General features: G+C 49.8%; 1 long non-coding RNA gene across 1 annotated transcript in view; it reads right to left on the bottom strand.

The window, feature by feature from the left end:
* The window catches only part of LOC140843978 (uncharacterized), a 33,900-nt gene extending 11,691 nt beyond the window's left edge, over positions 1-22,209 (bottom strand). Inside the window, exons 1-2 of the long non-coding RNA XR_012121979.1 lie at positions 20,587-22,209; positions 19,799-20,054 (exon numbers count right to left, since the gene is read on the bottom strand). This is a non-coding gene — a long non-coding RNA (uncharacterized lncRNA). The remainder of the gene's footprint in view (positions 1-19,798; positions 20,055-20,586) is intronic.
* Positions 22,210-23,000: the final 791 nt, after the last annotated feature.

Below are 23,000 nucleotides of genomic sequence, written 5' to 3'. Positions count from 1 at the left end.
GCAAGGGGAGGGCAGTATAGCACACAGAGAAGTCAAGTAGTGACTCTATAGCATCTTACTATGCTGATGGACAGTGACTGTAATGGGGTATGTGGGGTGACTTGATAATGGGGGGAATCTAGTAACCACCATGTTGTTCATGTAATTGTATATTAATGATACCAAAAGAAAAAAAAAGCTTGCTCTAAAGTGTGAAATTGCAAACATATCTATTACTTCATTTATGTCAAAAAACTATTGAATGATATGGCAGTGGTTATGTAAGTGTAGTAGATCTTTTTATCCCCACCACTGTATTTACTTAAAACTGAAATTATATTAGAATTGACTTGAGCCCCATTAAACATATTGACAAATGGTTTATTATCATACACTTGAGACTCCTTCTCTTCCCATCATATCAAGCCCCTTACCCATCATCCCAGAACCATAACAACTTATGCAGCACAATAGAGGGGTGGACCAGCCTTCCTCTCCCAGGCTGGTAAGAGACCCAGTGTCTACCAGTCTGCAGCTGCCATCACTGCAGTTTGTCCTCCCAGCCTGACAGGTGTGCTGAGCAGAATGCTCTACCCCAGCCTTGCTGGCCCATGGCGCCATGACAGCTCTCCACAGTTCTGTCCAAGTCTCTCGTGCTGAGCTCCCTGGCCATAATCCTTTGAGGAAAAGCCACTCTGCCAGCAGCTCTACTTCCCCCATTTTGAACTAGACCATAGATGACCCTCATTTAAGGCCCCAAAGCTTTGTAGAGTTAAGGCCTAAAGCTTTGTAGTGCCAAGTTCATGAGGCATCCCCACAGCTATTTACTCTTCCTCAGAAGGCTATCCTAAAAGAGAATCAGGACTCTGAGATGCAGTTGGAGTTAGCAGTTAAGAATGAATTCTGGATTCAGACAGCTCAGATCCAATCCCAGCTCTTTTACTTACTAGCTGTGTGAACTTTAGGAAGATACTTAACTAATCTGTGCCCTTTTCTGCCTGTACAAAACAGTGGTGAAAACAATTCCTACCTTATAGGGTTAATGTAAGGATTAAGTTAATTAATGCATTTAAGTGCTTGGAATAATACCTGACACATAGTAAACTACGCGGTGTAGCAATAACAAATAACTGAAATGCAAGGCCTTCCTGCTCATCTCTTTTGTGTAATAATTGAGGTATTAAAGCTTAATTGCCAGGGTCAGTTTAGTCAAAGGATCCAAACTGGGCAGATACAGAAACAGAAAGGCTAAGTTTGAAACTGAATATATTGTATGAACTTTAATGGCAAAAAGATATACATAAGCATAGAAAATCTACAGAGGGAAACGTCAAAACGTTAGCAGTTACACACGCACAGCTTGAAACTGTCAGCTTATGGCTAAATTTAATTCTCATTTGTATATTTTTGTAATCTCCAACACAATAAACTTACAACTTTTAATTTTACTGTTAAATTGTTTTCATATGTAATGTATTGAAAATAATGTAAAAACTTGTATTGGAGCTAGAACTCCATACAGTAGAGGCATAACCATTAGGCTAGTCAACTGGCATATAGATAAGGTTTAAAAAGGGTGTAAGATAATATTTCCAGAAACACAAGGAGTTCATTTATGCTCAGGCTGTTAAGGGAAAAGTGAACAAACTTTCAGCTAAGAAAGTGATCTTGAAGCCTGTTAAACCACTGTGCCTTCCCTTCCTTTGTGAATGGTCACAGGAGCCTGCTGGCTGGCTTGTACCTGCTCATGTGAGAGAAAACCCACACGGACACACCAAGAGGGGTAAGAAAATTCCAGCAGTACAAAAACTGCTTGGAAGTCTGATACGAGCCAGGCATTGTGCTAGTTATTAGGGAAATCCACATGAGTAAAACATTATCTTAAAAATTTCAGGGTGGAAAATTTGGAAATAATTCCATTCATTTTTATTCTACCTTAATCTAGGACTACATATATTTTTAATCCTTGTGGAATCTATCTTGATTATTGTAGTTCCTGTTGCATTTCACAAGTTTTAAATATTGACTTAGACACACACACACCTATTGTTTTTGATTGTTAAAGTTGGCAGCTCAGGAAACACTCTGTTCCTTTCATTCATTGTTCAGTTTTCTGCTCTGATGGACACCAGTTCGTTTAATAAGATGGTAAGTCTGGGAAGCAGTTCTTAAGAGTGATTTGAATAAAATAAATTGCTTACTTCTACTGTGATTTTTTTAAACTCTTCAAAGAATTCTGTCTTTGGTCTTCCCGTTATTCCCCCACCAATGCCAATTATTAGGACTGCCACACTGAAATGGAAGACTGACAATTTGAGGAAAGATGAAAGTAACTTTTCTGTGTTTGTTTTACTAGTCATTATACCATGTTTTGTCACAAACACACTATCAGCAGAAGCAGATGGATGTCAGAGAAGTGTAATCAAAGTATGGGCAAAGAACCTCCACTCACTGGGGAGGTACCCTGAGTTGGAGAAACTGATTTTGGACACAGAGTCACAACACCTAGGTCCTAGTCCAGGGGTCCCACCTGGACCCTCACTAGCTGTGTAAATCACTAGGCTCTACACTATCTCCAAGCCTCAGTTTCTTTAGCACAAAATGCACAGCTTAATAAACACAAAGCTGCTAAAAAGCCCAAATGAGCCTCTCTTCCTTTCGGCCTTAGCCAAGCAGTCTTTGGCAATATACAGAATGTATAATTGATCTGTTTCTCTTCTAGTAGTTACAAAATTATAAGAAAGCAGCTAAAAGAGTGTACTGGGGTCCATTCACCTGAGGAAATACCACTAGCAGAAATAGAGAGAAGCAGGTGACCCTATACATTTAAATTCCTTACTGGGTGGACCTGTGGGTTAGTAGGCTGTTACCATATACTAGGAAGAAGAGACTTTATTTCTGAAATGCCCTGACATTTCATAAATTTCCCTGATATCTTTAGCTAAGGATTACCTGTAGCGAAGAAAACCCAGGATCTAGGAGGCACAGCTCTCTGAGCAATGTCATGTAAGCTCTACAGTTCTCTGGGGATAAAATGAAGGTGTTTCATAATCATTTCACTCCCGATAGTATGAAAAGCTAGCAAACCACACTTAGGGACCTCATCTGTTCTGGGCAGAAGGGCACATCCAACATGGAAAGGACCTTGTGTCCATGCTCTCTGCTTCATCTGAGCCTTTTCATGTCCTTTGTCCTCATTATCAGGGGATTAGATCTCTGACTGCTGTGAATCTTGTATGGCCATCCAGGCCTATGTGTTAGCACAGAAATATTTCAGAACTATTCTATCAGTAGCAATGGTAACAACTTGATCATCCCTTCCTCTGAGAGAACTCTCTGGCCTTGCAAACATTTTGATACCATTCTATAATCATGGATGAGTCTCTTCTTTTTAACAGGCCCTATGTTAGCACAATTATACTATAGCAACAAACCCCCAAAATTCAATAGTTTGAGGATCAAGAAATATATTTCTTTCTCTTTAAGAGTACAAGGTAGATATTTCCTGCTGGGGTGGGGTAGGAGAACTGCTCTGTAAAACTGTTCAAGAACCCAGCCTTTTGGAGGCTCTGCCATCTCCAATGGATATAATTTCCAGTTTCAGCGTGAGGCTTGTGATCCCCGACAGCCATAAAGGAAAGAAAGCCCAGAGGCGCAACTTAGGGTAGTTCATGCGCCAGGCCTGGAAACACATCCGTCACTTCCGTGGCCTGAAGCTCTGTCACATGGCCTTACCTAGCTGCAAAAGGAACTATTAACCACAGAAAAGCTTTATGCTGGGAAAGACAGAGAGAGAAAGGGAGAATGAATTTGGACAGCTAAGTCTCAGCCACAAGCCCTAAAAGATGGACCGATCCTTTCTGAGTTTTAAAACAAATAGATCACTAAAAGAGGTCAGGCAAAAGGTTTTTGACAAGTCTTTTTATGTTCCGTCCAAGATACCATTAAGTAATTATCAGATATTTTCTTCACTAATGTCTTAGCTCTCTGCTGATAAAGTTTATACATGGGTTTAAACAGCTGAGTATAAACTCCCCTCCACCCCCACATCTTAGACAAAAAGAGAAATACAGCAACAGTCATATTCCACAGATGTTACTCAGCAGCTGCATTCAAAGAGAGGATGTGTTTCCCATCCACCATTGCCCAGCTACACACACTGTGCTGGCACTGTGGGCAACGCCAGAGCCTCTGCCTGCACACAGCCTCCTCTCCCAGAGGGAAGATGAGCAGGCAGGCCCTACTCCGGGGTGGTGAGAAATGCCAAGAGGAAGAGGACAGCGAGTGGAGGCAAGAGACTGAGGGGGAGCAGGGCCATTTTGCATGGGGTGCTCTGGGAAGGCCTGAGGAGGACATGTGAGCAGAGGCCTGACCAACCAAGAAGGAGAGAGCTGTCCTGCTGTGAAGGGGAAAATGCTCCACATAACATGTGCAAAGGCCCTGAGAGAGGAGCAAGCGAGGTCACAGGAGGAAAGCCAAGGGAAATGAGGAGGCCTGCAGGCAACCCCGAGGGCAAAATCCAGCAGGCGGATTTGCCCAGAGTTGGGGAGGTGGAGGAGCTGGGCTGTAAGTGTCAGATGTAGCCCTGCCCTCTGGAAGCTCTGCATCTTGAGGACTTAATAATTCCAGCACCTCCCAGCTAAGTGCTTCACATACATTGTCTCACTGGAGCCACACAACTCTATGGGAAGCTATCTTCCAGTCCCTTTCACAGGCTTGCAGTCAGGCTCCAAGAGATTAAATGGAAAGACAGAGCTGGAATTTGAATCCAAGTCTGTCTAATTCCAAACACTGCATTCAATCCTAGGAAACAATGATAATGGCTACCACTTACATGCATATAGAACTACTATTTTATCAATGCCTCAGTGACATGAATCCATACTACAGATGAACAAACCTGGAGAGAGTTGTTAAGTAAGCCATACAACTGCACACTTTAAAGGTCAGGCCAGCATCAATAACGCAGCCTCTAGCTCCAAGGTGATGCCGCTGTAAAGACACATAGCACCGACAGGAGGCAGGAGGGCCAGGGAGAACACCCATGTCAGATGTGTGCCACGTCCAGAACCAAGGGGCTGGAGCCCACTGAACACGGGTCCGGGTAACAAGGCCGCATAGAACTGCAGGGGCTCAGTTCCCAGCACGTGTGGGAAGACCAGCCAAACATGTGATCTTTTCAACTCTTCTCAATGTTTGGAAGTTTTCATAACAAGAAAACTTTTTCTTTAAAAAGGCAGAAAAATGCATTTCCAGAAAAGAGACTAATAAAGCTGAGCACAAGCAGGGGGAAGTCAGGACCAAGAAGAGGGAAAGGAGGGTCAGGCCCTCACAGAGGGCATAAAGAGACAAACGGGCATGCAAAACAGATAAAGCCACAGTGCACTGCCTACCCGGGCCACGCTTTGTCTGCAGTTACTATGGCCCAAAGCTCAGGCATTCATTCCTCAGTAAACATCTACTGGGCACCTACTGGGCACAAGGTACCTTCCCAGGCAGACAGCCAAGCTCCCGACCTACCTAAGGAAGCAATGTCTTTAATGGAGAATTTCTTAATGGGGGACAACACACATTCACATCTGCCTACGGCAAAACAGAGTCTGCCTGACTACATTCTGAACTTGACCAGGGAACTAGGGACCCGGGAACCAAGGCCTCAGAACAGCATTTCAAGGTCTGTGAGCCTGTCTTTGGTGCACAAGGGGCAAACAGCACCCGGTTTCCCACTCTCTGGGGCACTGTCATCAGAAAGGAGACCAGATGGGACAGCGCTATGTCAAGGCACTGCTTCTTATGGACTGCAGCCGGATGCATTAAAGATTTAGAAGAATTCATCATGATGCTCCAGTTAAATTTATTTTTAACTGAAAACATTGATAAGGCTGTTAAAAAACAAAACCCAAAAAAAGCCAGTAATTGATTCCCATGATACCATTGCCACAAAAAAGAAGAAAAAAAGTCAAGGTTTCATCTATTATTGAAGACAGGATAATATCTCTTTGTTCTTATCTTCAAGAAACCCAGGTCAGGTGGTGAGGCTACAGGCTGGGAAATATGGACACAAACTTGGGAAACTGTGCCTTTACTCCAAGGCCCGTTTGAATTCTGAATTTCCTTACAAGGCTTTCTTCCCCACGAAGTTCTCAACTGGCCAGAACTTCTTATGGGGAAAAGGGATGTTCATAATTGCAATATGAGGCCCTAAGAGAGGCAATCTTTTTTACTTAATTAAAGACTATTTTTCAGAGCAGTTTTAGGTGCACAGCAAAATCAGAAGGTACAAAGACTTTCCATATACTCCCTGCCCCCAACCACAGGCACAGCATCCCCATTACCAGCATCCTGCAGAAGGGACATTTGTTACAACTGATGAACCCGTGCTGACCCAACCCAACCCCCCAAGTTAACATCAGGGTTCACTCTCTGTGTTACTCATCATGTAAGTTTGGAAAATTGTATAATGACATGAATCCACCATTACTGTATCGTAGAATAGTTTTGCTGCCCTGAAAATCCTCTGTGCTCTGCCTAGTCCCTCCTCCCTGCCCCCAACCCCTGGTGAAATCTCCTCTTAATCAAAGAAATTACCCCATCTGGCCAGCCTTCTGCTCAGTGATGGCACATCACGCGCATGTCTCATGTACACTAACGAGCTGCTGCACCAGATCTAGCAGGAGGAGAGCTCAGCAGAGGCCCGTGCACAGCACAGACACCCTCCACCACTGGAGTGTCGGCACAGGGTGCCCCGGGATGCTCAGGACAGGAGCGCCATGCTCAGGCGCCTTCAGTCCCTTGGCTCTGAGCCTCTCCTGGAGGGAGCAGTTCACCACCCTGAACATACTCCTTCGGCTGAGATGTTTATTTCATGCACCCTCCTGCTCTTACCAACCCCTCTCCTGGGCTCAACTACAGAGACAGCAGTCGGCCTGGTCCAGCAGCCTCTGACCCAAAGATTTCCTGCAGGGTGTCCTGAGAGATTTTAACTGTGTTATTTTGGCCTACCCACAATTGCTGCATGTATTTCCTGCCCAGAACCCATCTTTTCTCATGTTCACCACCCCACTACCAATCTGATTAAACCAAAGTCATCTATTCAGACCCAGATGAAAAGGCACCTCACCTAGAAGCCCTCCCTGATTTCCCTACCCCTCAGCAAGCTGCAGAGTGTGCAATAATGTACTGCCGATCTCCTGCAGTTAACTCACAACTCCGTAAAGGTGCACAGGGAATCGTCTTGGGTCCCCAGAGCTGCGGCACACTGGGTGCTCGGTCAAGGCTCAGTCATGCAAAATGAAAGATGCAGAAAGACTATTCCTGCCTAACTACAATACTACCAAACTAGCAACAAACATAAAGCCACTGCATAGTGAACACTTTCTATGTGCAACCTGTCAGCACAAGACAAGCCTTGTTCAGTTCTCACAACCACCTGATGAGGGCGCTCAATAATACAGAGCAAGAAACCACACTGGGACAAGGCCTGAAGGGACCCAAGTCACTGTCCAGACCCTCTCTTAGGCTGAGAAGTGTGGAATAGTCCTGGGCAGGACCAAGAGCTAGAAAGAAATAAAGTGCTTTTTAGTGGGGAGCTGTGAGGGGCAAGAAGGTGGTCAGGTGGGGTTCTGGTAGCTTCCATTCCAGTGACAGGAGCGGGATCCATAGAAAGCTGCTGTCAATAGTCTCCTTGGCTCATCAGAGCCCTAACCCCAGCTAAGCCACTTACTAACCTCAAGCATGGTTCCACCTTTGCAAAATACAAAATGGGGATACTGCCACATTCCCTGCAGGAAGGTTGAAAGGATCAAGTTCCCAGCCTGGTGTACGCACGGCAACAAAGGCAGGGAAGTCACTCAGGGTCCTGGATTTTAGAGCACAATCTCTGGAGTCAGGACCTGGGTTCAGATCCTGACTCAGCAGCTGGGTAGCTCTGAGGCAGATACCCACCCTCTCTGAGCACCAACTCCCTTATCTTAACAGTCGCTACCTCATACAAGTGTTGTAAGGATTCAATTCAGTAAAATGTAAATGAGGTGCTTAGAACAATGCCCAGCACAGAGAAAGCATTCAACACAGGTTACTGATCACAATAATGAGAACCTTTCCCTTCAGCGGTGGGGGACAGACAGGGACAAGGTAACAGTGACTACTTAAGTACAGGTTGGTTCAACTGAGCACATTTTCAGGAGTTATGAGGTGAGCTCCTGTGTGCCTCAACCATGGGAAATAAAAAGGAATTTTGAAAAGTGGTCTATGTCCTAGAGCGTCAGACTAGATTACAGAATTTTCTGAAGTGTCAAACAAGATCACCACGGGCAACGTGAGAAGTGAGTCCCAGAGGGCAAGGAGTCACTTGGAGGAGCCTGAGCAAGTGTCTGGGTTCTGAGCTTTTAGGCATGGCATGTGGGGATCCCAAACCTGCCACTCAAGAGTTTGCAGCTGAAAATTGTAGGTTTCAGAGGAAGAAGAAAACTTAAAAGAAGAAGTGTTTCCCAGAAAGTTCCAGAAAACATATGAATGCCCTTCTGACAAAAACAGCCATGGTAGCCTGACCTGAAGGGGCCCGAATCACACTGCACAGACGTTCCCCAGGAGCAACAGTGGGATGGCCAATGCAGACCTGACCCACACCCTTGATCTAGCCTTCCCTGCCACCTGGCCCTGATGTGGAGCACCTCCACCCTCATGGACTGTGCCCCTATAATTGCATCCACATCAAAGCAACCGAGGACGCAAACACAGGTAGAGTACCGACACTAGGAATCCTAAAAAAGCCATCACAGAAAGAAGGCTGTCAGACTATCCACGCCCCCAGCCCCATGCTGCCATCACAGAATGGTCGTGGTAATGGTCAAAAAAGAAATGGCCCAAGAGTTAGTACCCCACACACAAAAAATAAATAAATATAAAAATCACTCTTTCAGCAGGCTTTAAATTTATACACATTCACTTTGCTGACTTTCCTTGGGCAGAAGAGTCAGGAGGTAATGTCGGGGTTGATTTCCATCTATCACATAAATACTGCCTTTCTCCAAGTGCCAGTGACACGCACGGGCAGAGGTGCTCCCTAACCTGCAATTTTGTCTTGTCTCCCCAGCACCGCACATCCCATTGTTTGTTCAGTCTCCATCATTGTGGTTTCCTTATTCTTTATTACCTGCCACAGCACACATTTCAAGTGACAGCAGAGCAGCATTTCTGCACTGCAGCCCTCAGAGTTTGACTGGGTCTCCCTCTCCTGAGGCTCAAAAAGGCATAGGACCATCCAACTGGAAATCCTGGCCTGGCTTCAGATAACCGAACAGCACATCCATCAGGTACACAGGAGAATGTTAACTCTAACTGTAAGAAATTGATCTGTGATAAAGAGCAGCATTTGGCATCACTGTGAAAAGGATGGATTCGTCCTTAAGTGTTGCTAGGAAGGAACCATTTTGGGAGTAAGAAACAAAACTTATATCTCTGTTTCTGCTATGTATCAAAATTAATTTCAAATGGAGTTATATAAATAGGCAATATAGAAATAAAAACTATATAAATATGTAAACAAACCTTTATGCTACCTTGCAGAACAAGTCCATTTAAGAAATAATAATTTCATTTTTTGGTTTTTTTTAATTTCTGCATATCGAGGGCCAGTCTAACAAAAAATTGGCCCATTATGGAAACTTTAAGGTCTTTTGGGCAGTAAACAACCAGTGTGGAAGGAACACAGGTTTTCTAATTGAATCCCAGACCCCCCTTGTCTCAGCTCTGGGACCTGGGCAAACGACAATGTCTTTGCCTCTCAGATACCTCAGCTGGAAAAATGAGACTAATATTGCCAAAATCATAGGACAGGGGTTGGCAAAGGTTTTACTGGAACACAGCCACATTCATCCATTTTTGTACTGTATATGGCTGCTCTCACTACAGCGGCAGAGCTGAGCTGTTCCGACAGAGACCAAGGGGACTGCAAGGCCTACCACAGTTACCATCCAGCCCTTTACAGAAAAGGTGTGCTGAGCCCTATCTTAGGACATGGAGCAACTCTCCCAGCTACCTCTGACTGACAGCCTTCACCACTCCACGGCTGGAGGTGGCTCTGTGGTTAGGTGCATGGCCTGCCAGACACTCATGCCCTTCTGCGGGGCCTGCTGGTAGCCCCCAGTAAGAGACTGCACACTGCCTTTAACATATGGGAAAGGGCATTCAAGCGGCTGCGGCTTCCACACTGTAGATCCCTCCCCACAGCTCCAAAGGACTCCTCAGCTTTGCTCCTGCTCCTCCTGCTGTCCCCACTCAGCCTCCTGCTCTGGGCCTTCTTCCTCCACCCTCACCGGTTCCCCAGAGGCGGCCGCACTTCCACCCAGGGCTCACCTCCACCGCTCCCCAGCAGATGCCCAAAGGCCGCATGCACCACAGCACTGGACTGGCCCCTCCGCACCTCTCTGCTTCGTCTCCCACCACATCAAACTCACTCTCCTGCTCTTTAGCCTCTGTGCCTTGTCACAGGTGCTCGGAGGGCCTGGAAGTCCTGGGTGCTTCCCTGACTCTGGGCCTCCTCCAAGTTCCAGCTCACAAATCACCTCTTCTGTGACTCCCTTGCCCACTGGCTGTGGTGGATGTGCAAGCCAGGAAGCCTGCCTGTCTTATCCATGCCCCTCTCCACAGACGCTGCCTCCACAGGCCTCTGGTTCCCCCTACACCCCGTGGCAGCTGGTGAGATATAGGGCGGCTAGTTGACTCGAAGTGAGAATCATACAGTCTTCCAGAAGCAGGGATGGGCCACAGGCTGAGTGGGGATGAGGAGGATGGAGCTGGCACATCCAGCCTGAGAGCAGACGGTTCTAAGTTGCTCCAGAATCTATCTGCTGGAAGCCAAGCTGAGGACAGTTTGCAGCTTCTGGCCACCAGGTGCAGAGGCCTGGCCAAGGGCAAATGAGATGCAGGCACAGAGCGGCAGTCCACCAAAGAGAAGAGTGAGGAAAACCCCTCCAAGCCCACGTGGTGCAGAGAAAGTGCTGAGATCTGCAAAGTGGCTGGCATCTGAAAAGTCAAGCACAAGCCGCCACAGGGCCCTGCAGCCTGACACTGGGGCAAAGCCACAGAGGAACCCCACTCGGAAAAGAATCCTATTGGTTCAGTGAACTTGCCATTGGCTGACTGGGTCTCCTGCTGTGCAAAGGTAGCCAAGATGGTTCACTGAGGGCGACTTGCTGAGAGAGTGCAGCCACAGGAACAAGGCGGGCACGTAGGAATGGCCACCCCAGCTCTTGCCGAGCTCCACGTGGCACCCAGGCCCCTGTGAGCCCCTATAATACTCTGTCCTTGAGTCCTCCACCTGAGCAGGTCCTGAGTCACCCCAGCAAACACGCCCAGGAGAGCTCATCGGGCCCCCTTTCCCAAGCCCCCGCCACACAGGTATGCACCTCCACACCAGCACTCTGTCCTTTGCGGTGGACTGTTCATCTCAGGTGCAGCTATAGAGGCGCCCCCACCAAGCCACCGGGGCTCCAGGGCCCAGCACAGCCCCTGGCCAGGGCAAGCCTGAGAGACATGTAGAATGAGTCAAGGGCCAGATGAATAAGCAAATTAATAAACAAGTGAATAACCAACTGATGCCCACCGCTAAGATCTGCCCCTCATCTCCAGCAACTGAGCATGGGATGGGCCAGGCAGAAATGTCAAGGTGTTTAATAACAAGTTCAAGGCCTCACCAGAGAAGCTAACCACCAAATGCACAGGGATTCAGATGCAAGCTGAGCTTTTTCCAATTCTCTCCGGGATGGATACACATGGAAAAGAGGGGAGAAATTCCTACTTCTCATTACCATGACCTAAAACCTGACCAGTCCACAAAACCACGCCTCCCTCCTCAGTGCAGGAATCCAGGTTTCAAATACATCAGCAGGGCAGGGACCAAGCCCGTCACCCAGGAACTCAAACAGAAACACAGACACCACTACAGCTAACACTCCACTCACACAGTGATTATGGGTGGACGAGGTTACGATATAAAGTCCTGAAGCAGTGCCTGGAGGGTGGGGGAGAGACCTCCCATGTCAGCCATCAAAGGCCACAGGGGGAAACTATCTTGAGATCAATTGATCTTCAACTCCCTTTTCAAAATAAAAAAGGGAAAACCATGGTAACTAGACAGCTACATCTGGATGGCTCGCACATGCAGAAGCGCACACACACACACACTCACACACTCACTCACACACATATGCATAGAGCTGTGTAGTAATTCTTTAGCTTTATATATATCTTTTCCCAAAGACCTCAAAGAGCCTTACAAACACTCCCCTGGGGCCCGTCCTCAGTTATATTTAAAGAGAGCACTTATGCGGGCACACGCCCAGAAATGAAAAATGCCCTTCTGTGGACATATACTTAACCTACACCATCATTTTTCAAACTTAACATACTGCTTTTTATATCTTTTTCTGCCTACCCACTCCCTTTTCTTTTATCTCCAAGAGAAAGGATAAACTATTGAGCTCTAAAATGTAACTTTTAAAAATCAATCTTCGGCCCTTTCCAGCTTTTGGTGCTGCTCTCCTGCCTCTCCCCTTCCCCTGCCCGCCCGGGGGTCCTACTCTGAAAAATGGAGGGAAAAAATGCCCAAGATATGTTCCCAGTGCTCAGATGGTCAGTAGCTACCATGCACTGTTTTCTGTCTGCCCAGCAAGGTGAGGGTGAGAAGCACTTTAAATACGCCACCTCCTTAACTGCCACATCCTTGAGAAGCAAGGTTTACTACACATCATACGGATGAGAAAGCAAAGGCCCAGAGACGGGTGGTGACATGCCCCAGGACACACAGCAAGGCAAGGACCCACCCTCGGTCTGGCTCCCCTGGAAGCCTGCCCTGACCTGTGCTCCCCCTGACCCAGGGTGCCCACTCCCTCAGGACTCACACCAACTCCCAGTGTACGGCCTGTCCTGACCTTTCTCTGTCCTCCTCCTCTGGAAAATCAGGTGTCGCGTGCCCTGTCCTCGCCGGCAAGAACAGCACGCAACAACAGCAGGATTCTTCTGCAGAAAGCTTTATTCTTCAGCTCTTTGTGAAACAAATGAGTTGGGCAGGACCCAGAGGGGAAGGAGAGGCTTGCTTATATAGTTCTCATGCTCTGACCTGGTTGGTGCGGCTCCATATGCCTTATTAGCATAACCATTTGGTGGGTCTCATTGGTCCTTATGCCAAGGCGCAATTAGCATGTAGTTTAGTGGTGTGGGATGATTTGTCATTAGGAAGTTCGGGGCCTTCCGGCTGCCCTGCATTGGGCGCTATTTTCTGAGCGCGGCTGCCAACAATCAGGAATCTGATTAAATCCTGCCCTCCCATCATCCCACCAAGCTTTGAAACTACTATTTCTACATAACCTGGAAAAGAAAAGGCTTGAGGAACCCATGGCAACAGAGTGAGAAATATAAGAAAATCACAAGGGACAGAAGAAAAATACTTGGCAATATCTCAGTAAAGTTCTAGATCTTTCAGTCTTCCAAACATGCAGTTTTTAGGTTCTTTGCTCATTCTTGTGTGTGCACACACACACATGTGCTTGTGCTCCCTCTCTGTCTCTCGCTCTCTCTCTCTCACACAGAAACACACACACACACACAGTGTTTGTTTATAGTGACTTATAGTGCAAACCTTAAGGCAGGTGTCCCGAAAGCAAATGCAGGCAGAGCCTCACAAGTAATGACAGTGAACACAAGGAGTTCCCATAGGGACCTGGGGACAGCTGGAAGTGGGGAGGACATGCCCTGCCGAGGCAGCAGACCCTGCGTCCAGTCCACTGTCCCATGCAGGGGTGCATGCGGGCTGCCATCAACGTGTCCGATGCGTCAAGAGAAGCCAGCGCCCACCTTTCTTATACAAATCTGACTTCACAAAGTTTCTGACCAAGCAGACCCAGTGGATCACAGGACGGGCCAGCACTGTGAGACCCCCTGCCCTTAAGTCCGAGCTCCTGACCACAGGTTAGTTTGGAAATGTCAGGACAAGCACAGCCTCTTTTTTAAAAAATCAGCTCTCTGTTTCAGATCAGAGAATGACAGAAGTGTCGAGATGGAAGGGGCTGCAGGGCAGAGACCTCAGGAGGTGGAGACCAGCAGCAGCTAGGCCCCCAGGGCAGCTCCCAGGAACCTCCAAGTGACAGACTCAGGGACCAGAGAAGGCCGGAGCATCCCTGCCTTGTCCCACGCAGAAAAGCCTCTGAGACAGCACCTGCGTACACAGGAAACTGTCACATTAGGAGTATGGAGGGGTGGGGGAGCCTATTTTTTTCTCTCATTTATCAGAATATAGTTGATATACAGTACTTTATTGGTTTCAGATGTACAGCACAGTGACTCAATAATTACATATATTTATTAAATGGTCTCTTTCAATTTCATGCTTTTCCACATATATTTTTTTCTTATCAAGGAGTCAAGAAGCAGTCTCTCCATTTATCTCTAGAAAGACAATGAGGTCCCAACACATCATTTAGATTTAAGGATGTAGCCACAAGGACCAAACACAGAAACAGTTTTAAAGGTTGCTTCAAAGAGAAATAGAAACAAGTGACTTATCTGGCCAGTAGAAGAGAGAAGGGGTTGGAGGGAGTGGCATAGTTGTTTTCTTTTTAATCAACATCTTGAGGAATTCACATAATATAAAATTACCCACCTTAAAGCCAGTTCAGTGGCATTTAGTACATTCAGTGCTGTGCGGCCAGCACCTCTGCCCTGTTCCGGGCTCTCCGCCAGCCCGGTGCAAACCGCACACCTGTGAGGCAGGGTCTCCCCCAGCTCCCCTCCCCAGCAGCCACTAATCTGGTTCTGTCTCCGTGGCATTTCCTATTCCAGATATGCCACATAAACTGAATCCTATAGTATGTGACCCTTTGGGTCTGGCTTCTTGCATCTAGCATAGTGTTTTCAAGGTTCTTCCAAAGCATAGCTTGTCTCAGCTCTTTAATTTCCTTTCCGTGGCTGATGCTATTCCACGTGTGGCTAGACCACGTGTGTTCATCCATCCATCCACTCACTGGTGGACGCTGGGGCTGTCTCCACCTTCTGTGAATACTGCTGCCATGAACATTTGCATTCATGTGCTTGTTGGAGTCCCTATTCTCAGTTCTTCTGGGTAAACACCTAGGAGTGGAATTGTGGGATCATGTGATACTATTTCACTCTTCACAGAACTGCCAAGTTGTTTTCCACAGTGAAGAGACACAGTTGTTTAAAATCCCTGCATCTCATGAAAGAGTGAAATGTGTTTGGTAGAATCTATGTCTTCACCCCCTCCAAGCACAGTCAATTCTTCCTTTTGCCATAGTCACCTCAAATATTTTAACAACAAATTACATAGTTGAAAAACAAATTTTGGGGAATGGGGCAGGAGGTTGAGAGGAAGGGTACAAGACAGCTGCTCACCCCAGATGCTGTCACAGGGCACAGACTGGCTTGCTTAGCCATCATATGCGAAGCTGGCCTCTTCTCTAGCAGTGTGCACGGAAGAGCTAGTTATATGCTGAACTGTTTTACAAAGAAAGGCCCAGGGGACAAATTCCTAATTATCATTATGATGACCTAAAACCTGACCAGTCTACAAAACCACGCCTCCCTCCTCAGCACAGGAATCCCAGTGAAGGGTCTGGGTTAAGGGACAAGTGGAATACAAGTGTTACCTGGATAGTGGCAGATAAATGTGAAGACCCAGAAAGCAGGGCCTACCTGCTCTTCATTGCAAAACAGCTAACTTAGCAGACACTCATAAAGAGATAGTACATTCCACAGCAGTATTCACCCAGGCATTAGTGAGTAACCTGGGCCACCCCCCTGCTGCTGTTACAGCACGAGTCCATTTGGTGACTCAGAACCACCCCCCTAATGCACACACACAGCCTGTGCTGTGCAGCAGAGACCAGCAAAAACTCCCCTGAGCCTCTTTGGACACAGCATGTCCTATTCTGCTGCCCCCACCCCTGTCTGTGGATCTACTGGCCTGGCTCCTGAAGCCACACAGATCCATGACCCTGTAAACTGAAGAACCACCTTCCTCCTTGGGGCGGTGAAGGAGAACCCCATCCCTCTGCAGGACAGGATTCCCAGCAAGAGGAAACAACACTGGTGGCACTGCTCCTCCCCCACAAGGTCAAAGACCCCAGTGCCAGAATTATCTGACCCCCCAGTTTCACAGATTGGTAGAAATAAACCAGAAGTGGCTCCACCCTGCTAGAGCCGAAGTGGTGAGGGAGCTTAGGGAGCCACACAGTGGGGGAAGGTGGCCTCAGCCATGCGGGGACAGGGCAGATGACAGCAGACAGTAGGGTAATGTCTCACCCAGGCAGTGCTACACATTAGCACCACATAGGCAGCTATTAAAAAAAAACTAACAACCAAAAAAACAAAGCTCAGACTGCACCACAGCCTAGCTAACCCAGAATCTCTGGGGGACCCGAGTATCCATGTTTTTGTGGGAAGCACATCAGCTGATGTGGAAAGGCCCCGGCAGGGCTGCGGGAGACCCCAGGCTGAAGATGCAGCACAGCAGCCCTGGGCACAGCGAACATCAGAGGCTCCTACTGCAGGCGGGCACTGCCCAGGGCACCTCACAGACTTCACCGCAACAGCCCCCAAGGTACATGCTGTCGCCATTCCTGTTTATCAGATGAGCAATCTAGGACTCAGAGAAGTTAAATAATCTGCTCTGGGTCACACAGCAAGGCAACTAGGGTCCTGCTGTGCCTGGAGCCCGTGTTCCCCCAGTGAGGCTGCAGAGCGAGACGGCAGAGGCCTCTGTCCCAAGGATCACCGCGGTTTCTCTGGGGAAGTTTTTGGGTGTTTCCTCCTCCTGGGAAAGGTGACTGATCACGTACCCCAACATGCAGACAAGCCCTGTTAACCGCTCCAGCCTAGTCTCAGATGTATTCCTGTGAAGCAGAGTCCACAGCAGGGCTGAGAGCATTAAAGGGGACACAGCATCCCCAGAGAAGGCATGGGGTTCAGTGTGACAGCGAGCAGGCCTAAAGGGGAAGGCCGACGAGAGGGCCTCAGGTTCTAGCTGTCCCCTGCACATGGCTATTTTCCATCCACTGCCAACCTTGAGGGCTAAGTGTGGGCTTGGCTGTATTAAAGGAACCAATGAGTCATTTCACAGAACTGGTGATGTCATCCCTGATTTTACAGGTGGACAAAAACAAGAAGTTAAATGACTTAGCTAATAACAGCTGGTAGCGGGTGAAACTGCATCAATTGTCTCCAATCACACGAAGCAGGTGCTACACTCAAACCCAATTTGTAAATAAAGAAACACCGAGACACAGATCAGAACGCAGGCCATTTGACACCAGGACCCACAACCCTAACTACCAGGTGATCTGGCTCCCCAGCCCCACAGTGGGCCCTCAGGGCTGTGTGCTGGCTTAGCATTTTACCCCCAAAATCAACATTCTCTAGATTCTCACTGGAGAGACAAAGTCTCAGCAGGTGCTGCCCAGCTTGGCCAGAAGTCACGGGCTTCACCCAGCTTCACCCTGTTCTTCCTCCCCTAGCAGAGCCCTGAGGAGGGCTGACCTCCCTGAGGAGGGAGACCTGGAGACAGCTGATCCTGGGGACCCAGGACCGCCTAAATGCAATGGGGCCCTGGACACTGGGGCTGTGAGAGCACGACATTCCTTACTTTACTGAAGCTGGCTCCGGCTGGCTTCTGTCCCTGAGAACAAATGGGTCACTTCATATGCTGCAACTTGGGACCTGCATTGAGTTGGCCCTGGAGACAACGTCACCAGCAGGCTGGGAGATGCAGAATGAGGAAACAATAAAAGCAAAGTCGTGTGATGTGAGGACAAGTCACAGACGAGGATGCGTGTCCACAGCTGGTTCAGCCACTAACTGGCAAGGGGCTGTAGGCATTTCACATCCAGTTTGGGTCTATGAGATGAGGAGGTTAGACAGCTGATCCTCTGGAATCCTTCTAGCTCTGGGATGCTGCATTTCATCAGGAATAGCAGATGAACCACTCCGGTTCCTGGCTCCACAGGCAGCGGAACACCAGGCAGGCCCATCACCTGCTCCTGTCGGCTGGCTACTACTATTTGGCATTAACCAATGCAACCAGCAGACACATGACCCTGACCTGTCCAAAGCCCTGGGCTGCCAAGGCTCTGACGGCCACAGCACCAGCACAGTGCTGGGGTTAAGCAATGGCAAGGAAGATTAACTGCATGTGAAGTGCCCGTATATAATTCGGACATCAGATGTGCAACTTCCTCCCACCCTCGGGCTGTGATCTCGTATGTATGAGTGATTCCCAGACAGAACCACACACAAAACCTGCAATTAATTAGAAGCACTGAGAGGGCAGAGGCAGCTCTCACACCAGCTCTAGGCGGCCCTGCTCCACAGCTCAATCCTGATGCCTGTCACACACAACACCAGCTCCACAACACCAAGAAAGACTCCTGGTCCCAGTCCCAGCCAGGCTGTTTACCCCCTGTGCAGCCGTGAGTCCTGAGCTTCCCCACCTCTGAAATGAGTATGCTGGCACCTGCCACCCACCTCTGAAATCACAGATGCAATTCAACAGAGAGAGGCCATGAGTTGCTCTATAAATGGAATATGTGATGCTAATGTCTGCTAAGCAATCACGCCTCAAGCCACCTCCTCAGTCAGACAGCTGGAAGGGAAGCGGAATGATGCCCCCAAGTCATGTAACACAAGCAAGCGAGGCCTAGAGGGGAGGACTGACAAATCAAGAGACGCCCAGACCCAGGCAGCCAAAAAACTATGGAAGTCATTTGGCTCTCCTGACACCGAGCCCACTGCGCTGACCCTAACGAGCACTGTGTTTCCCATCACTGCTGCCAACGGCCATGAGGCCTCCTCCCAGGGCCCTGATGACTCAGGAGGTGACCTCCAACACCAGGCAGCACACATGGGCCTCCCCCACGGCGGGCAGGGAGGAGGCAGGAGTTAAATGTCAAGCTGCCCTGTGCAGGTAACAGAGAGTCCTAAGCTAACAACAGGGGGATATTCGGGACCAGCCGTCTTAGAGGAAGAATGTAATCACAAACTGAACAATTAGCGGCCTTTAACTGTCACAGATTTAACACTCTTTCACTTTAGAGCCCAGCTTAGACATCCTCTCCCACGGGCCTTCTGGATTCTACAAGACGAAGCCTGGTCTCCTCCTGGGGCGGGAGGCCTGAGGACCTTCAGCTTTTACAACCCCCCTAAGCGGTGAGTCCTGGGTGAGTGGGAGTGAGCCTGCCACCTCTGGATTTCCCTCCGGTGTCTGGCCCAGCCCAGGGCCTGAAAGTCTTCCTCGCAGCTGGAGGGGACTGGGTGACTCCGTCTGGACCACCGGGTCGTAAGGGAAGTCTGCTAGGTGGGCCTCTGGGGAGGCTCTTTTCCTGATAAAGGGAAGCAACGGCCGCTGCTGCCCCTTCTCCCTTGCTTCCTGCGTGAAGATGGGTATAGCACCCGGAACAGTAGCAACCATCCTGCAAACATCAGGTGACAGGCGTTAGGATGGAAGTTAGCAGGAATGGGGGCAAAGCTGCGGAACCGTGCCACAACCGCCTCCAGACTGCCGGCTACTGCCTGGTACAGGGAGAACGCGATGTCTGGTCAAGCTGCCGGGCTTCAGTTACATGCAGCTGAAAGCATCCCTGAGCCCCTCCACCCAGCACCCTCTGGCCCACCCGGATCAGAACAGTGACCTGGGCCCTCTTTGTCTCTGAAGCCCTCCCAGGGATCACCCCACACCGGGCCCAAATCCCACTCAGAAGTGGGTCCCCAGACCCCTTTGAGCCACTGTCTGTTACACTGGGGATCACACTACCTGCACCCCAGGTTGGCCTGGGGACCAAGTGAGATGAAGACTCCAGTCGGGAGGTGACCGCCAGGACGGGAGCAGGGGTGAGCCTGTCATTTCTGACTCTCACACGCAGTAGGTCCGCAGTAGTCACTGATTTCTCTGTTGTGCACCGCGCAGCCAGAAGAACTCCAGCTGGGGTCGGAGGGGCTTCACTGTGAAACCCGCGGCTCTGTGAGTTACCTCAGGCAAGCGACTTGACCCCGCTGGACATTTTCCTCACCTGTAGAATGGGGAGAGCCATATTCACCTCCTACAGCTGTTCTGGGACTGAGATGAAGGGGAAGCACCAACCTCAGCAGGGCTGGAAGGCCCACCCCTCCCTCCTCCTGTTCCTGCCCCGCCCTGGGGCAGAATCACCCCAGGTCCCGCCTTCCAAAGGAAGCTTAAGGAGACCGCAGTTCCCCTTGGGGCCACTAAGTCCCTTTCAGCTACGCCCCTTCGCCTCCCTGAGGAGCAGAGGTGAGGGAGGAAAACCTCCTTCCTGGCAGAGATGGCCACCGCCTGACTCAGAGGGATTGTGCACCTAACACACAGCCCAAGAGAACCCCTCCCTTCTTTCATGCTGAACCCCTGTTCCCCAAACATAAAAAGCCGCAGAGGAAGGCCATCCTGCTCTCAGATGGTTGGGGCCTGGGGCCTTGACCCTGGAGGCCAGCAGGGAGAGAGCGTGAGGACTGAGGCCCTCCGGCACCTGATTCCTCTGGCTCAAAAGACCCCCCAGCCAGGCAGGAAGCCTCCCTTTGCACGCGAACCTGCAATCTGGGTGTTTTTGTGTTGAGAATTACAAATGCTGGGCCTCATCGATTACTTCCTGGAAGGAAGACTCCAAACTGTCCAAGAAACTCGAAGGAAAAAGGAAAGCGTGAGATGGAGACTGACTGGAGGCTGACTGGGCACTCACGCCGGGAGGACCAGGTGTTGTGAGTGACCAGCAGATGCGAGGTAAGCGCTGACTATTCGCAGCTGCGCTGCACCTTAAGGGGGAGGTGGTGCTGCCCAACAACAGGCCCCGGGGCAGGCCCGAGGTCCCACAGTGGGCGCCCACAGGCAGCCTAAATCCGGGCTCCTTCCTCATGGAGGTCCACAGACCTTTCTGCCCCAGGCTGTTCCTAAAATCAAGGAAGGGAGCATGGGAGAGACCTGTGTGCATGCTCACGGTCATGAGCACGCTGGTGTCTGGGTCCCACCCCTCCACTAACAAGCTCACACCCACCTGCTCCAAGAAAGGTGGCTCCTTGTGGCCTGGGCGGCTCCAAGTCCTCCCGCTGCACCTGCCCTGGGCAGTGCCAGTGCCTCCCAGGGACATTCGATCACCAACTATTCCCAAGCACCTGCTAAGAGCCACACATGGCCTGAGCCAGTGGGGACCTAGGGGTCCCTCTCACAGAGCCTCAGGCCAGTTGGGGAGACAGATACTAAACAAGAGCAGGAAAATCGTCTCAAACTGGGAGGGATGCTGGGAAGGGAAAGAAAGGGTGGGCAGAATTCTGTGAGGAAGGAGTGGCCAGACAGGAAAGTTAAGGTAAAAACTGAAAGGTGATTCAGGGAGGCAGGGAGGGAAGGGATTCCAAGCAGAAGGAAGAGCCTGATTCAGGTCCTGAGGGCAAGAAAGAACGTGGCAAGTCTGAGGACCTGCCCGAAGGCCACTGTAGCTGGGAAGTGACAGGCACTGGAGCAGGGAAGAAAGAAAAAGGGGGCTCATCAGTCAGGATCTGTAGGCCAGGCAGGAATTTGGATTTTGCTCCAAGTGCAGAAAAGGGCTCCTGCAGGGTCTGGAGGAGGGAGGTGAGCTAGGGAGGGAGCACACGGCTGTACACATGTCCCACCTGCCCCATGCCACGGTCCCATGGATGAGAACAAGGGTGCAGTTTCTCTCTAGGAGGCCATGTGCATGTTCCACTTATTAAAACCTTGGGGCCCCTATGGAAAATACAAGCCACCAGCCTGTCCTCAGGGGACCAGAGCTGCAGGCCCTTCACAGGGCTGGCGGATGGAAGTGACTGTGGATAAAATGAGAGTTCCTGTGACCAGGATTCTCACCCGGCCCTGGTTGACTAGCTCACTGCACACCTGTGGGCACTACATGGCTGTTGACTCTAAAAAGAGCTCTGCCCAGTGCTCTGGGTGCAACACAGTGGCAGGGCTGCAGGAGAGAAGAGCAGAGGCTGGAGTGGTGGTAGCGCCGAGGACAGAAGCCCAGAGGATGGCTGTGCAGGACAGCTGTGCAGGACGGCTGTGCAGGCAGAGAGGCCCAGAGGACGGCTGTGTGGACAGAGGGGCCCAGAGGCAGAGACCGGCTTGCTGCATGCAGACTCTCTCTGAGTGAACGGAATTTTAGTGACTGACCTGCCACCTGGAAATAAAGTTGGATATAACCCTTTCACCCCAAGAACGTTTTGCTGTCGTTTCCTTTGGTCACACTGAATCCATAGCGAACTTGCCTGGGGCTGAAATCCATTGGCAAGACAGTGACCCACAGTAGAGAGGGTGGCTTCGGGTACCAGGGCCTCATTTCCAGTAGTAGCCATCAGCCTGGGGCCGCACACTGGTTGGGGAGTCCCGCTGCTCAGTCCTCTGGAGACCAGGGGCATTAAGCAGCCCAGCTCCTCACACCTGCTCCCTCGAGGCACTCTCCTGTCCTCACACCTGGGCTCAGCGGGCCGGCGGGGGAACCACGTTGAAGGCTTGCTTCTACGTAGTCTGTGGTCTGAGGCATCTGTATAAAACCCACACACAGGGACAGAAGACAATCTGAGCCGGGCTCCACCTTGAGAGCTAGAAAATTAGTCTTTAATCAGGCTAATACACAGGCACCATGCCGCGCTGCAGGAGATATTAAACAGGGAGGACCCAAGCCTGAGCCCACCAGTGAGGGCTGGGAATGGCTGAGCAGAAGTACAATGAAGCTTCCACCTCTGTCCTGCCTCAGGAAACTGGGGTGGGGGGGGTGGGAGGGGAGTCCCTAAGCAAGGACGCAAGCCTTGTTGCAGTCTGAGAAACTTCCCACCCCGCTCAGCACCAGTGCCCACCCCAGCTTGCTTGCTGAAGGGCAGCCCCCACATTGTTTTCAAAGCATGGGCAAAGTCCACATTCACTTTGCCCTGTGGGGAAAGAGGGCAGGTGAGGTCGCTCCTGTTTTGAAGAGGAGCTAAACAGGTTAACTTTT

Source organism: Manis javanica, chromosome 10 (genome assembly GCF_040802235.1).
Source record: "Manis javanica isolate MJ-LG chromosome 10, MJ_LKY, whole genome shotgun sequence".
NCBI classification, from domain to species: Eukaryota; Metazoa; Chordata; class Mammalia; order Pholidota; family Manidae; genus Manis; species Manis javanica.
Note: the sequence above shows the minus strand (reverse complement) of the source record. Positions and strands in the feature narration are given on the sequence as shown.